This window comes from Capra hircus, chromosome 17, assembly GCF_001704415.2.
Source record: "Capra hircus breed San Clemente chromosome 17, ASM170441v1, whole genome shotgun sequence".
Lineage (NCBI taxonomy): Eukaryota > Metazoa > Chordata > Mammalia > Artiodactyla > Bovidae > Capra > Capra hircus.
Genome location: NC_030824.1, coordinates 42458954 through 42473410, shown reverse-complemented (window position 1 = coordinate 42473410; position 14457 = coordinate 42458954). Strand labels below are relative to the sequence as shown.

The 14457-nt window shown below is 39.0% G+C and overlaps 1 pseudogene; it reads left to right on the top strand.

Moving 5' to 3' along the window:
- Positions 4866-5298, top strand: LOC102171638 (annotated as a pseudogene).

Sequence of the window (14457 nt, the reverse complement as noted above, 5' to 3'; positions counted from 1 at the left end):
ATGTATATTTATTGCCTCTACTGAAATCCAGACATGGATTTCATCATCTTAGTTTCTCTAATTTCTTTGTTTCTGTATACAGGTCCTACTGTGTGTTCATTCCAATATATCTTTCTTTACTTATGAGCTGCAAAAGAGAAAATTCTACATCCAAAGCTGCTTCTTGTATAAGCCTCAGCTCAGGATGGGAGAGAAGAGTAGGGAATGTTTCTTTATAATCTGATGGAAAAATCCTTAGGTAAAGAAATGCATTGTTTAGCAAATAATAGGCTTAAAAGGCTGTTTTATATATGAATAGATAGTTTCCTTGGCAAGACTAGAATAGATTGTGAACGAGGGGAAAAAAAAAACTACAAAATAAGAAAAGGAAAAAAATGAGTTTTCACTAGCTACAAAAAGAGGGTGGCAACAGTCGTAAGAATCTGGAAAAGCAGAGGGGATGTGAGGAGTAGGGGAGAAAGCTTAGAAAAAGAGCAGAGGCCGGGACAGGAGGAGGAGAAACAGACAGTGGGAAGTTTCTGGAGCTGGTTTGGCCACATTCAAGGATGGAGAAGGTTAAAGATCAGGGTCAGTTATCTCTCTGTTATGCTCTGATGAAACACAGCCTTCTTCCAAAACCACTCCTCATCTTCAGTCAAAGTCTATTAACACAATTGTCTTTTGTGAATTTCGAGATGAAAATTGTGGCATAGGAGCTATATTGCCCATTTGGATCAACTCAGAACAGACAGAAGGAAATGGAAAAGATTATAAATGAAAAAGATCAATGGAAAATTCATCAGACTTAACAAAGATTCTGAGAGCCATTGGAAATCTTGATTAGAGCCATTGGAAATTTGAGATGGGTAAGGAACTGAATCAGAGAATTACTGAAATAGGCTGGAAGACTAGAGACACAGAGGCAATCAAGCTCAGGATCAAGCACACTAAAACTGGCTGGTGTTTGACTCTTGGTGATATTCAAGTAGAATGCCTGCTTCAACTCTGTCTCTTAGAGATGCTTTAAGATCTGACATGGGATTGGAGAGGGGATTAGAGCAAGTTGAAGGGGAAAGACTCTGAGTCCCAACCAAAACCAGTCCAATTCTGTATGATTTGCAAGCAAAGATTCTGCATAGTATTTCAGTTCTAATAAGGGCCCATGTATTAATATATAACTATAAATAAATATTTTTAAAGTTTTGATACTACTGCTGAAAATTCCTAAACACTAGCTGAATCAAACTAGAAAGTGATATAATTTACAATTTTCCAAAGAGCAGCAGAATGAAGAGAAAAAGAAGAAAGCAGAATGAGGAGAACAGGAGATAGCTGATGGCTAATCAGTAAAATCAAGCTTTGTTTTATCAGTTTTTAATTCAGTTTTAATTCCATCTTCTTGCCTCAATCTCAGAAGCTGAAATTTCCATCTTATAACCTATGGCAATCTCTGTAGCATCTAGATAAGTAAAGTTCTATTATTCTTCCCACAGTCCTATGAATACTATGCAATACTGCTACCAACACCAGATGGCTGCTCACCTCTACTTCATGAATACATCTAGACTAATGCTCTCCGCCTCACTTAATTAGCTATGACAACATGACTGAGTGCTAGCCAGCAAAATATGTGTGGAAGTATGGTTTTTCCAGTGGTTATGTACAGATGTGAGAGTTGGACTGTGAAGAAAGCTGGACGCCGAAGAATTGATGCTTTTGAACTGTGGTGTTGGAGAAGACTCTTGAGAATCACTTGGACTGCAAAGAGATCCAACCAGTCCATTCTGGAGATCAGCCCTGGCATTTCTTTGGAGGGAGTGATGCTGAAGCTGAAACTCCAGTACTTTGGCTACCTCATGCAAAGAGCTGACTCATTGGAAAAGACTCTGATGCTGGGAGGGATTGGGGGCAGGAGGAGAAGGGGACAACAGAGGATGAGATGGCTGGATGGCATCACTGACTTGATGGACGCAAGTCTGAGTGAACTCCGGGAGTTGGTGATGGACAGGGAGGCCTGGCATGCTGCGATTCATGGGGTCACAGAGAGTCGGACACGACTGAGCGACTGAACTGAACTGACTGAAACTTCACACTTCTAGGGCTGGCCCATTAAAGTCACCCATGTTCTTTTCCCTACTACTTGCTGGGTGTTAATACCCAGGGCAGCCTAAAAGCTTCAAGATGAAGATGGCAGAGCTTCTATCAGCCTGAGTGTGTGAATGACTGTGTGGATCAAAGCACTTCAACAAACTGGTACCAACTCTATATTTCTGAACCATTAAAACACTTCAGGATTCATTTGTTTTATTTATATATATACATATGATGCTGACTTGTTATATTAATGATGCTACCTAACTAGTCCATTTTCTTCTTTAACAGGTTAGCAAATCTTCAAAAGTATTTCATGAACAACATCAGTGTTTCTCCAGAGCTGTTAAAGATGACAATGAAATTGGTATTCACTTAGGGCCTATATGTGTACGTGTCTGTTCAGTGGCTCAGTTGTGTGTGACTCTTTGCGACCCCATGGATACTAACCTGCCAGGCTTCTCTTTCCATGTGACTTCCCAGGCAAGAATACTGGAGTGGGTTGCCATTTCCTTCTCCAAGGGATCTTCCCAACCCAGGGATCAACAATGAAGTGAAGTGAAGTGAAAGTCATTCAGTCATGTCTGACCCTTTGCAACCCCATAGACTATATAGTCCACGGAATTCTCCAGGCCAGAATACTGGAGTGGGTAGCCTTTCCCTTCTCCAGGGGATCTTCCCAACCCAGGGATTGAACCCAGGTCTCCCTTATTGCAGACAGATTCTTAACTAGCTGAGCTATCAGGAAAGCCCCAGGGAACAATAGAGAAACCCATAAATGCTATCAAGTGAGCAAAATACAGTAATCTTTTCTGATAAGACTGTGTAGCATAATAAGGTTTTATGGAAGAGCTGGGAATTACCTACTTTAAAAAAGTTTTCCAGCTAAATTTCCTAGCCAATTATTTATTACATACCCAAGCAGTTTGAAGAAGGTTGAATAATATAATAATTATATCCAATAATGCTGTGGTGTTTTAGCAATTATGAAATACTCAGCAGCCTGATAAGTGATGGTAAATTGCCTCTCTTATCTTGCTAGTAGAGACGTGGCAAAACAAAATCCCATGCTGGATACTTGGGGGTGGTTCAGAAGTTCTATTTTGGGAATTTTCAGTTGTCACTCTGAATCACTGTGGCATGCTTATTCTCAAATATCTCTCTCCTTTACAATAATTCACACTTCTTTAGCACATAAGAGCCCTTGAACATGCTCGCATATTCTAATTTATATGTTTTTCTTTAGGTGCACTCAGAATAAACTACCTATGAAATGGTAGGTGACCTTTTGAATTTTTCTTTTATAATAAAAGGAATCTGACTGGTGAGATTAATTGTCATTCTGGGTGATATAATATTCTGCATTTTATTTTCCTGGAGCACTCAGAAGAGAGGAAAGCAGTAAAAATTTAAATATAGCATGTCCAAGGGAATCTGCTACAATATATTGTGTTTACCATGAGTATGAAATGCAAATAATGCTTGTATATCAGAGGTGACTATATAAACCCATTTCAATGTCTGAAAAACCTTATTTCAAGTTTTATCTAATTCTTTTCTTATATGATCCAAAAATGCATATACAAAATCAACAGAAAGATATGAAATGATGAGACAGGTAGACATAGTTTCAAGCTCTAGTTTAACTACAACCTCCATCTATAGCAACATTTAAATTTTCCTTATGAGGAGAGAAGTTAAAACAGGAAGGAGAGGGGTGCTAGACGTGATATTCAGCTTCTCTGTTTGTCTCAAATACGTAGTGACCATTGAGTAACTTGACTTCCCTTTCTCAGTTCAGTGGGAAAATATATTTTCATTTATTTTTGTGCAGAAACACAAATAAAATGTCATCTAAATGGCATTGCTTTTATATGGATAAGCAGGTGATCTCACATTGGTCTCAGTTCAGATTGATTGTTCCATCTCTTTACTAAAGAAATACACTTAAAAGCAAATTTAGTTTAGAGGAGTCTAACAATAATGCCTGCCTAATAGAAACAATTTCTTAGTGCCTTCAATGGGCCCTGATAACAAAGTGCGTAACAGCTGCAAAAGAAGTAGCCCAATGAGCATCTTCTACTGATGGTGATTGATCCAGTCTCATAATGAAGTGAAAGCTTTTTTAGAGCCAAAGCAATTTTTGCCCACATCCTTTATCAGGAGAAACCATAATGAATCGTGTTAGTAGCCAGCATTTATTGAAAATTTCATCTTAGAATGTTGGCCAGATGTCATTATAGCAGAATTAAGTGCAGCCTGAGAGCCTTGCTATAATGTACAGAATCTCTCTTCATCACTGTTCTGGAGTTGTTTTGGGTCTGCCTCCAAATATTACAGAGAAATGAAACGAAAAAAAAAAATGCAACGCTTTAAACTACAACTGATTAAGTGTTTTATGCACAACACGTTTGGTATCTTCTCTTAAAAGAAGTTTAATTACCTAAATTCTGTGTGCTGTTTCAATGTACAAGTGTTAGTCTAATACGTAGTGAAGTGAAGTCGCTCAGTCGTGTCCGACTCTTTGTGACCCCATGGACTATAGCCCACTAGGCTCCTCCGTCCATGGGATTCTCCAGGCAAGAGTACTGGAGTGGGGTGCCATTTCCTTCTCCAGGGGATATTCCCAACCTAGGGATTGAACCCGGGTCTCCTGCATTAGAGGCAGATGCTTTAACCTCTGAGCCACCAGGGAATCCCGTCTAATACATAAGATAAAAATATTTTTAAAACCTTACACCGGGCTGACATCTTGGCGAGGCAGCAGTGGTCACAGCTGCTTTCCCAGCTTCCCTATGTCGCCCAAAGACGACAAGAAGAAGAAAGATGCCAGAAAGTCGGCCAAGAAAGACAAAGATCCAGTGAACCAGTCTACGGGCATGGCCAAAAAGAACTGGTCCAAAGGAAAAGTCTGGGACAAGCTCAATAACCTAGGACAAGCTCAATAACCTAGTCTTGTTTGACAAAGCAACCATATGACAAACTCTGTAAAGAAGTTCCCAACTACAAGCTTATAACTCCAGCTGTCCTCTCTGAGAGATTGAAGATTCATGGTTCCTGGGCCAGGGCTGCCGTTCAGGAACTCCTTAGTAAAGGACTTTATAAACAGGTTTCAAAGCACAGAGCTCAAATGATTTACACCAAAACACCAAGGGTGGAGATGCCCCAGCTGCTGGTGAAAATGCATGAACAGGTCCCACCAACTGTACATTTTGAAAAATAAAACTTTATTAGTCAAAAAAAAAACCCTCACACTGACTTCTGATGTTCCTAAAAATATAAAAACATTTAATATATTTTGCAACTTGAAAACTATTTTAGTAGTTTCAGATTATTCTAATGCCTTCAATTTATTCTGAAAAGGGCTTAGAATTATGTATCATTCTAAAGAGTAAATGGTACATGAAAAGCATTTTCATTAAAAAAGATTGTACTTAATGGATTATCTAGACTAATATATTGAAACCATGTGGTATATTCTACTTTTACAATATTTCGTGTCATCAGATATAATCACTTTCCTTGATTTGATGAATCTTAGAGAATTGCTCGGAGAAGGCAACGGCACCCCACTCCAGTACTCTTGCCTGGAAAATCCCATGGACGGAGGAGCCTGGTGGGCTGCAGTCCATGAGGTCGCTAAGAGTCTGACATGACTAAGTAACTTAACTTTCATTTTTCACTTTCATGCATTGGAGAAGGAAATGGTAACCCACTCCAGTATTCTTGCCTGGAGAATCCCAGGGACGGGGGAGCCTGGTGGGCTGCAGTCCATGGGGTCACTAAGAGTCGGACACAACTGAGCGACTTCACTTTCACTTTTCACTTTCATGCATTGGAGAAGGAAATGGCAACCCACTCCAGTGTTCTTGCCTGGAGAATCCCAGGGACGGGGGAGCCTGGTGGGCTGCCGCCTATGGGGTCGCACAGAGTCGGACACGACTGAAGCGACTTAGCAGCAGCAGCAACAGCAGCAGCAGCAGAGTATTACTGTCAAGCTCTCTTTGGCTAAGGGATCTGTTTATATGAAACTGATTTGTAGTTTTGTAGCTAAGTAAAAAAATAAATCCATCTGCTGTCTGTCATCTCACGTTTTTTATGAAAGGCTGCAGTGTGAAACTTAGAACATATTAAAACAAATCTTTATTTGGATGCTTCATTTTCACATATTAAACTACACTTTTCAGCATTTTAGGTGGTATGTTGTCTCAACTGTGGTTAAAAAACCATTAATTCTCATTTCTAACATCAGTATATGCAAGTGGACTACATATATTCAGATGTGAGGCAGGTTCCTAGCTTTAGACAATAGTCACAGTACAAGAAACACTAGGAGTCAGTCCATAGAATGAGGCCTGATGAATTAGAACTCCATGTGCTACCGAGCAGAAAAGAAAAAGTAGAGCCTTCATCTGGGGCACACCTAATATGTTAAGTATATTTCATCCTCAGGTGCAAAAATCCAAATTATTATAAATAGGATACTGCAACTAAGAAAGCTTTCAAGTTTAAGTATTAACAGGAATATATTTACCCTTTTAATTTATATTTAACTGAAGGTGCTATTTGTTTTTAAAGCATTCGGTTCTACTTTTACCTAATACTGGCCATGTGAATTAAATTAAGTTCCCTAAAGTGCTTGCAAAAGCTGTATTTTTTGCATCTTCTAATCAATTACAATGTTTTTGGATTAGATTAAGAAGTATGAAACCAGAAAAATTCCAAAAATGTAAAAGACAATATGTGTACATTGATATATTTGTGGTAAGGTTTGTGGTTACAAACTTTTCCGTGACTGATACATCCACACCAGATTACCTCTGAACAAGGAATTACAAACTGTCCTGAATTCAACCAGTTCATTAATTAATTTGCTTATTGATATCATTTTAATTCTGCTGGCTCAATAATTTTTTAGGATTATTATGTTGGAATGGGGAATGTATGGTTTAGATGTGCGCTAAACTATACAAAAATAACAATTTTCAAGTATAGCTGATTAAAAAATTTAATGTATAACTTTCTACTAGTGTTTCTATTCAACAGCAACAAACTTTCTCAGTTCCTGCCCACTAGGAGAAATAAGATTTACAGTTGAATCTTATAGCTCAGAGCGTGTTTTGGAAATAATGCCTCTATGCTGAGAATAAGATACTTTCTGGTACTGTGACTTGAGGGAATTGCTCTTTGGAGGTCTCTACAGAATGTTTCTGCCAGGCAGGAAAAGGACAGAATACTCTAAGGTACATACTGATCCTGCCCTGAAATGTGAATCTGTCCTCAAAATAATAAACTTCTAGATTTAGTGCGATATAAAGTACTCTTTTCATACAGCAAACAACTCTTATTCAGCTCCCCCTTGGGAATGAAACAGTATGAAACAAATGAATTTTCCCCCAACACACACACACACACACACACACACACACACACACACACGATAAAAGCATTACATGTTCTCAGACCCATAGACATATGCAGAAAAAAAGGAATATTTTTAACAATGCCTCATTGTAAGTTAAAAGCATTATCCTAAGGCACTACAGCACCCAGTACAATCTGAGCAAAATGTTTCTCTGCCGGTAGAGGTGTATTTTAATAGCAACCAGTGCAGTCTACTTGTCTAAAATCTGAAAGTTCATTACCAGTCTTTTCCCTTCTCTATTTAGAGCATCATATTTCTTGTACTTTTAATTCTAGCATTTCTTAGCACCTATAAAGGGTAGCAGGTGGTCTCTTCTGGAACCTGAATTCTTCTATTCATGTATCAAGTAAAATCAGAGAGCTATCTTCTCTCCCCTGTATCCACTTCTAGAGGAACTTACTTTCATGGTGAGAGGTTATTTGATGTCTCTTCTTGTTTGGTCCCTAGCGACTCCACTGAACCTTGCTTTGAGACTGTGGACCCAGAAATAAAAATCCTGTTCATGAGAAAAAATTCAAGATGGCTGGTTTATCACGTATAAGCTATTAGCTGTTTATAAGGAACTTCATTTAGTTCAGGGACTCCATATTTAAAGCAAAGTACAAAATTGATGCCACTTAAGTTTTCCACAGTATTTTGTATCTTAAGACTAAAGACCAGAAATTAAATATTGCTGGTGTTGAGTCATTTAAAAGAATGTACTTTAACCCTTGGTAGTTCAAATGGTAAAGAATCTGCCTGCAAAGCAAGAGACCCAGGTTTGATCCCTGGGTTGGGAAGATTCCCTGGAGAAGGGAATTGCAACCCACTCCAGTATTCTTGCCTGGAGAATTCTATGAACAGAGAAGCCTTGTGGGCTACAGTCCATAGGGTTGCAAAGAGTTGGACAGGACCAAGCAACTAACATTTTCACTTTCACTATTAACCTAACTTTTATCTATTTGTATAAGGGGAAAAAAAAAAAAAAAAAAACCCATTCTAATCTACCAGACTCCTTCATACTTGTGTTTCAGAATATATTTCCAAAGTATCAAACCTGTTGAAATAAGTTTCTATCATGATATCATTGTGTATATAATGGCCAATATCATGATTTAATCTATGATGTAAGACTGACTGCATTATTGTTATATTTCTAATTCAGAGATTATTGCTTACACCATTTCTCCTTGCTGATCTCTGAATTTCATCTCATCTTAGTGGCTTAGCTACATTTTACAGTTTTACATCTTTTCATTATTTTCTGTTTGAAAATAATCCAATGTGTCTGATTTTTTTCACCCACAAATTATGTTTTATGAATTATAAATTTTGTGAATTTATATGAAAAATACAGATGCCTAATGCATCAGATAAAGACATAGGTCTTGATACAAGCAAGGTCACTGCTAGATCATAAAATGATACTGTTCAGAAAAAAGATTTCCCTTTTTATGAAAATGTGTGTCTGCCATGGCATATATTTATTTAGTTAGTTAATTAGTTAGTTAGTTAGTTAGTTTGAGTGAGGTCTTAGTTGTCACATCTGTGATCTAATTTCGTGACCAGGGATTGAAACCAGACCCCCTGCATTAACAGTGCAGAGTCTTAACCACTGGGCCACCAGGGAGTCCCTTCTCAAAAGTTTAAAAAAAAAAAAAAGAGAGAGTGTTCTTTCCTCCAGTGGATGAATCTTCGAGTTCAGCAAGCTAAAGGTAGACTGCATATCATTTTCCTACTCAGCAGGGTGCCCCCACTTTACACACTGGCCAGTGACACAAAACTAAAAAATAGATTCTGTAACATGACAGAGCTTGCTTTTACAGAGGAAAAACTTCAACTCAACTCAGAGGCCCTACTGCTGGAAAGAATCAGACACTTTGGAAATCTTTTTCCTCAGTTGTGTGAAAGACAAGGTGATAATGGGGTATGCATGCATGTGCATGCTAAATAGCTTTAGTCGTGTTCAACTCTGCAACCCCATGGACTGTGGCCCACCAGGCTCCTCTGTCCATGCTGGTTCTCCAGGCAAGAATACTGGAGTGGGTTGCCATGACCTCCAAGGGATCTTCCTGACCCAGAGCTCAAATATACATCTCTTATGTCTCCTGTGTTGGCAGGTGGGTTCTTTACCACTAGTGCCACCTGGAAAGCCTGAAAAAGGGGGTATAAGTCAGTGTAAATATATGTGTATGGGTGTAAATGTCATGTATAAGTGTGTGACAGCATAAGATGGTGTACAGATATAGATGTAACAAGTAATTCAAGTCATGTCACTAGGGAATACTCTGGTAGTCTAGTGGTTAGGACTCAGAGCTTCTTTCACTGCAAGAGGCATGAGTTCAACACAAAGCCAGGGAACTAAGACCCTTCATGCACCTCCAAGAGGCCAAAAAAAAAAAAATATATATATATATATATATATATATATATATATATATATATCTCCATATGAGTCATGGAGAAGACCAGGGAAGCGTGGTTCCATGAGATCCCATATATACACCTACACTCACATATATGTACATACACACAAGCAATACAAACAATACACATATATGTGAAAACTCATCACTCCTTCTAGGAAAAAAAAAATACCTCAAATCATATTTTCTGGTTTATATCACATGCACGACACTATTTTTCTACATGAGTCATGGTTTTAACACCAGCAGACTTGATTAACAATTCCTAGGGAATAAAAATTGAATCCGAGTAATGAAATAAATGCTCACCCTTTTTTGTTTTCTTATTCTTTGTGCTTCATCTAGTTTCTCTTGCCCATAGTGAGCCACTTGCAGAGGTCTTGTCCCCAGTCCTTGAGGCCATAATTCCTAGCGAGAGATGGCTGCACGGACCCTGAATCTCAGGAATGGTATGCGGAGCACTGCCTAGGAAACAGCGAGTCAAGATGGCTGCAGGCCGTATGCAGAGACACTGAGCCCGCCTCACGAGACTTGGAGCGAGATCTGCAGTGAGAGACGCGCAGTTCAGTTCAGTCACTCAGTCGTGTCTCTTTGCGACTGCATGGACTGCAGCATGCCAGGCCTCTCTGTCCATCACCAACTTCTGGAGTTTACTCAAACTCATGTCCATTGAGTCGGTGATGCCAACCAACCATCTCATCCCCTGTCATCCCCTTCTCCTCCTGCCCTCAATCTTTCCCAGCATCAGGGTCTTTTCACATGAGTCAGCTCTTCACATCAGGAGGCGAGTATTGGAGTTTCAGCTTCAACATCAGTCCTTTCAATGAACATTCAGGATTGATCTCCTTTAGGCTGGACTGGTTGGATCTCCTTGCAATCCAAGGGACTCTCAAAAGTCTTCTCTAAAACAAAAGTTCAAAAGCATCAATTCTTTGGCGCTCAGCTTTCTTTATAGTCCAGCTCTCACATCCTTACATGACTACTGGAAAAACCATAGCTTTGACTAGACAGACCTTTGTTGGCAAAGTAATGTCTCTGCTTTTTAACATGCTGTCTAGGTTGGTCATAACTTTTCTTCCAAGGAGTAAGTGTCTTAATTTCATGGTTGCAGTCACCATCTGCAGTGATTTTGGAGCCCCCCCAAAATAAAGTCGGCGATTGTTTCCACTGTTTCCCCATCTATTGCCATGAAGTGATGGGGCCAGATGCTATGATCTTAGTTTTCTGAATGTTGATCTTTAAGCCAACTTTTTCACTCTCCTCTTTCACTTTCATCAAGAGGCTGTTTAGTTCTTCTTGGCTTTCTGCCAAAAGGGTGGAGAGAAGCACAGCTGTGCCTAAAGGTGAGAACTCTGCCCCAACCTCTATCAAGAGATTGCCATCAAGCAGCCCCACCCACAACTGTTCACTGAAAGTCCTTGCTCTAGAACCTGGGCTCAGATCACTCCATTCTTTGATTGAAGAATGAAGCTTTCCTGCACTGGGAACTGAACTCAGTCTCTTTCTATTGGCTTAATGCCTGTCAAGAGGACCCCTGTTGGGGCCTGACTCAAAGAATCGGTAAATTTCACTGGAAATTTGGGAATGAGATTTCTTTCCTGGTCCACAAAGATTGAAGAACCAATTAATGATAGTAGCACTTGTCATGTTGGTAGCGATATAGAAGTTTGGTATTATTCAGTCAGGTGGAGTGGCATGTGGAAAAGATATTTGCTCCTTGTGATCAATGGCTTTTATATTAACGTATTTCTTTTTTGTTTAGAAATATTACGTTGAATATAAAAGCTATTGATTACAAGCAGAAAATGTACTTACCAATTACTGCTGTAAAGAAGAAGAATATAAAGTGCTCTCAGGATGAAGTGGTAACAGTCGGTGGCTCACAATGAACCACCACACCGGTGTTTCTCGGTTCACATAGCATATCAGAGAGTTTCCAGATTTTTCTTAAACAAATGCTTGCATTTCTTTTTTCTTTTAGCTTAATATCCATGGTAGAGTTTCAGCAAAAATAAATAGGAAAACATGAGGCAGGGATGCCTGCCGAGAGATTGGCTGTCTAAAGACCCTGCTATGTAATCAGCTAAGGCAGTTAGTGACTTTTTACAGCTTCAAAGCTGCACTTTTTCAGAGGTTGAATTTTTCAGCCCATGCATCCTGCCCACAATTTAAAAGAATGCCAAGGATACTGGATGGCTGCTTTGGTAAACAATAACTTTAAATATCGCAGTTGATCTAAGCCACCCTTCAACTTTACATTCAAATGAGCAAACACAAATATGCTCTCCTAAATTAATGGATTCTGTGCTGTACTTACACACCTTCAATAAACCCACCATCTTTGCACTCAGTAATCAGCCTACAATGAGTAACCTCACCCCTTACTGCCCTTCTCTTTGGGAGAGAAGAAAGATCTACTGAAAGCTTCCATATCCACCTTATTGATTGCCTTTCCAAGCCACAATGAATGTTTTTCTCAGTTGGTGTTCCATTTAAATGTCGTATACTTTTGGCAGTGCCATTAACAGCTCCCCAGAGGGCATACCATGCCTAAGAGAAGGGCAAGGCTGCCCAAAGAAAGATGAGAAAGAATAATCTAAAGTTACTACCCATAAACCCTGGGGCCACCCCAGGACTAATTTCTAACTAACAAGCAGCCCTTTCAGATTCTGCTGCGTTTATCACACACTGCATTTCAACCCAGAGATTTCTCTCAATACTCATTTGCTCTCTGGCACAAACTAATTGCTCCATGTAGCAGTCTGGCTCTGGAAACTTGTAAAGATGGAGCTACAGAAACCTAACATAATAATACAGATTTTTTTTTTTTAATCATCTTTTCACAGAAACTCTATCATCATTCTCCAAAAGACACTCAGGACAATGGTGTTCTATGACACCCTGTACCTCCTCAGAAACAAGGAAATCCTTTTCTACCTTGCTGCTGCTGCTGCTAAGTCGCTTCAGTCATGTCCAACTCTGTGCAACCCCATAGATGGCAGCCCACCAGGCTCCCCCGTCCCTGGGATTCTCCAGGCAAGAACACTGCCTTGCAGTAGCTTACAAATATTAACGTATCAGACATGTCCTTACTTGCCATCTGGCTTTCGGATAGGCTTTGGGTTTTAAATCAAGCATGAAGCATGAAAAGTTGTAAATAGCAAAAATTTGATAAATCAGTCCTTTAATATTTGTGTCTCATTTTCTCTAGACAATGTAATGGATACATTAAATTAGGACTTCAGCACGTCTCTTCTGACTTACAGGGAGGTTTGCACCTTCCTCAAAGTTTCTTTGCTCTTAAATAACTGCTGCATCATAAGACCAAAGTAATTTCTTCGGAATTGTTGTTCAATTCAGACCATTGTGTAAAGACACTTTAAATCATTAAAAGGTTTATATCTGATGTATAAAGAAGAATAAGGGGGAAAAAAGAAATGAACTATTAATTTAAACTGGAAATAGAGACTAGTAATAGGAAGCAGATTTATCCTGATGTGGAAAAATCTAATACACCACAGCAGCTAAGCAATATTCATTTTTATGGGATAGTATACAAATATATAAACCATTTGTTTGAGACAGAGATTGAACAAAGAACATCTTATCCCCATGGCTTTCCCCTACACGGGTAATAATTTTTTAAGTGAAATGAGCAAACCTATAAACCAGTAGAAATATCAAAGTATTTCTCTGAACACTATTTTTTTAAAGCATCCAAACCCCTTATACTGAACCTTCTAGAAATACATAGAAGTAAATAGGAATTACTTTGTAAGCTTTCTTTCTCTCAACCTTTCAACATTGCAATTCCATTGAGGAACAATGGTAAAAATACCAAAGCGATTTGTTTTAATGTTTCTATGGCTTTAGTGAGTCTCCTAAAGCAAGAATCTTCTTAAATCTCAAAAGAGATTGAGGTTTTGAAACACTCTTATCAACTTTTTAGATCAGAGATGTTATACACACAGACTAGCTTTGGGGCACTACTCTGAGTTTAACTGATTTGAAGGAGGCTTGTCAACTGCAGACTGCGAGCGGCTGTTTCCAGAGTCGCGACTGCATTTCCAGCAATGATTTCTACCCCTTACCTACCATGCACCATTTATTAAATACAAAACCCACTGCCCTGAAGAATTTGTTCACAATCCCTACAACAGTGGCATCTGCAGAGGGAAGCTCCAGCCACTTGAAACTCATTAAAACATACTTGAGATTGACAGTGAGTAGAGAACATCTGTCAGACTTGGCCAAGATTTCAATCAAGTGTGATGTTGCTGTGTTACTTGACTACATTGACTTAATAAATGAGTTGGCTGCTGTCAGCACAAGGGAAGTTGGGTTGTAATTACTACCCTGTCCTTTTCTCTATTTTCTGAACTGTTCTTTCACTTAAATGTTCATATTCTGCATGAAATGTATGAAAATGAGTTTGATGGAATAACATACCATTTAGAAAAGGAATAGAAGGTTCATTTTCAGCTGACTGAATTTAATAAGATGACCACTTCTTTAATGAGCTTGCAAGCCTATAGCCTTGAAAAGGTGGATAAAATC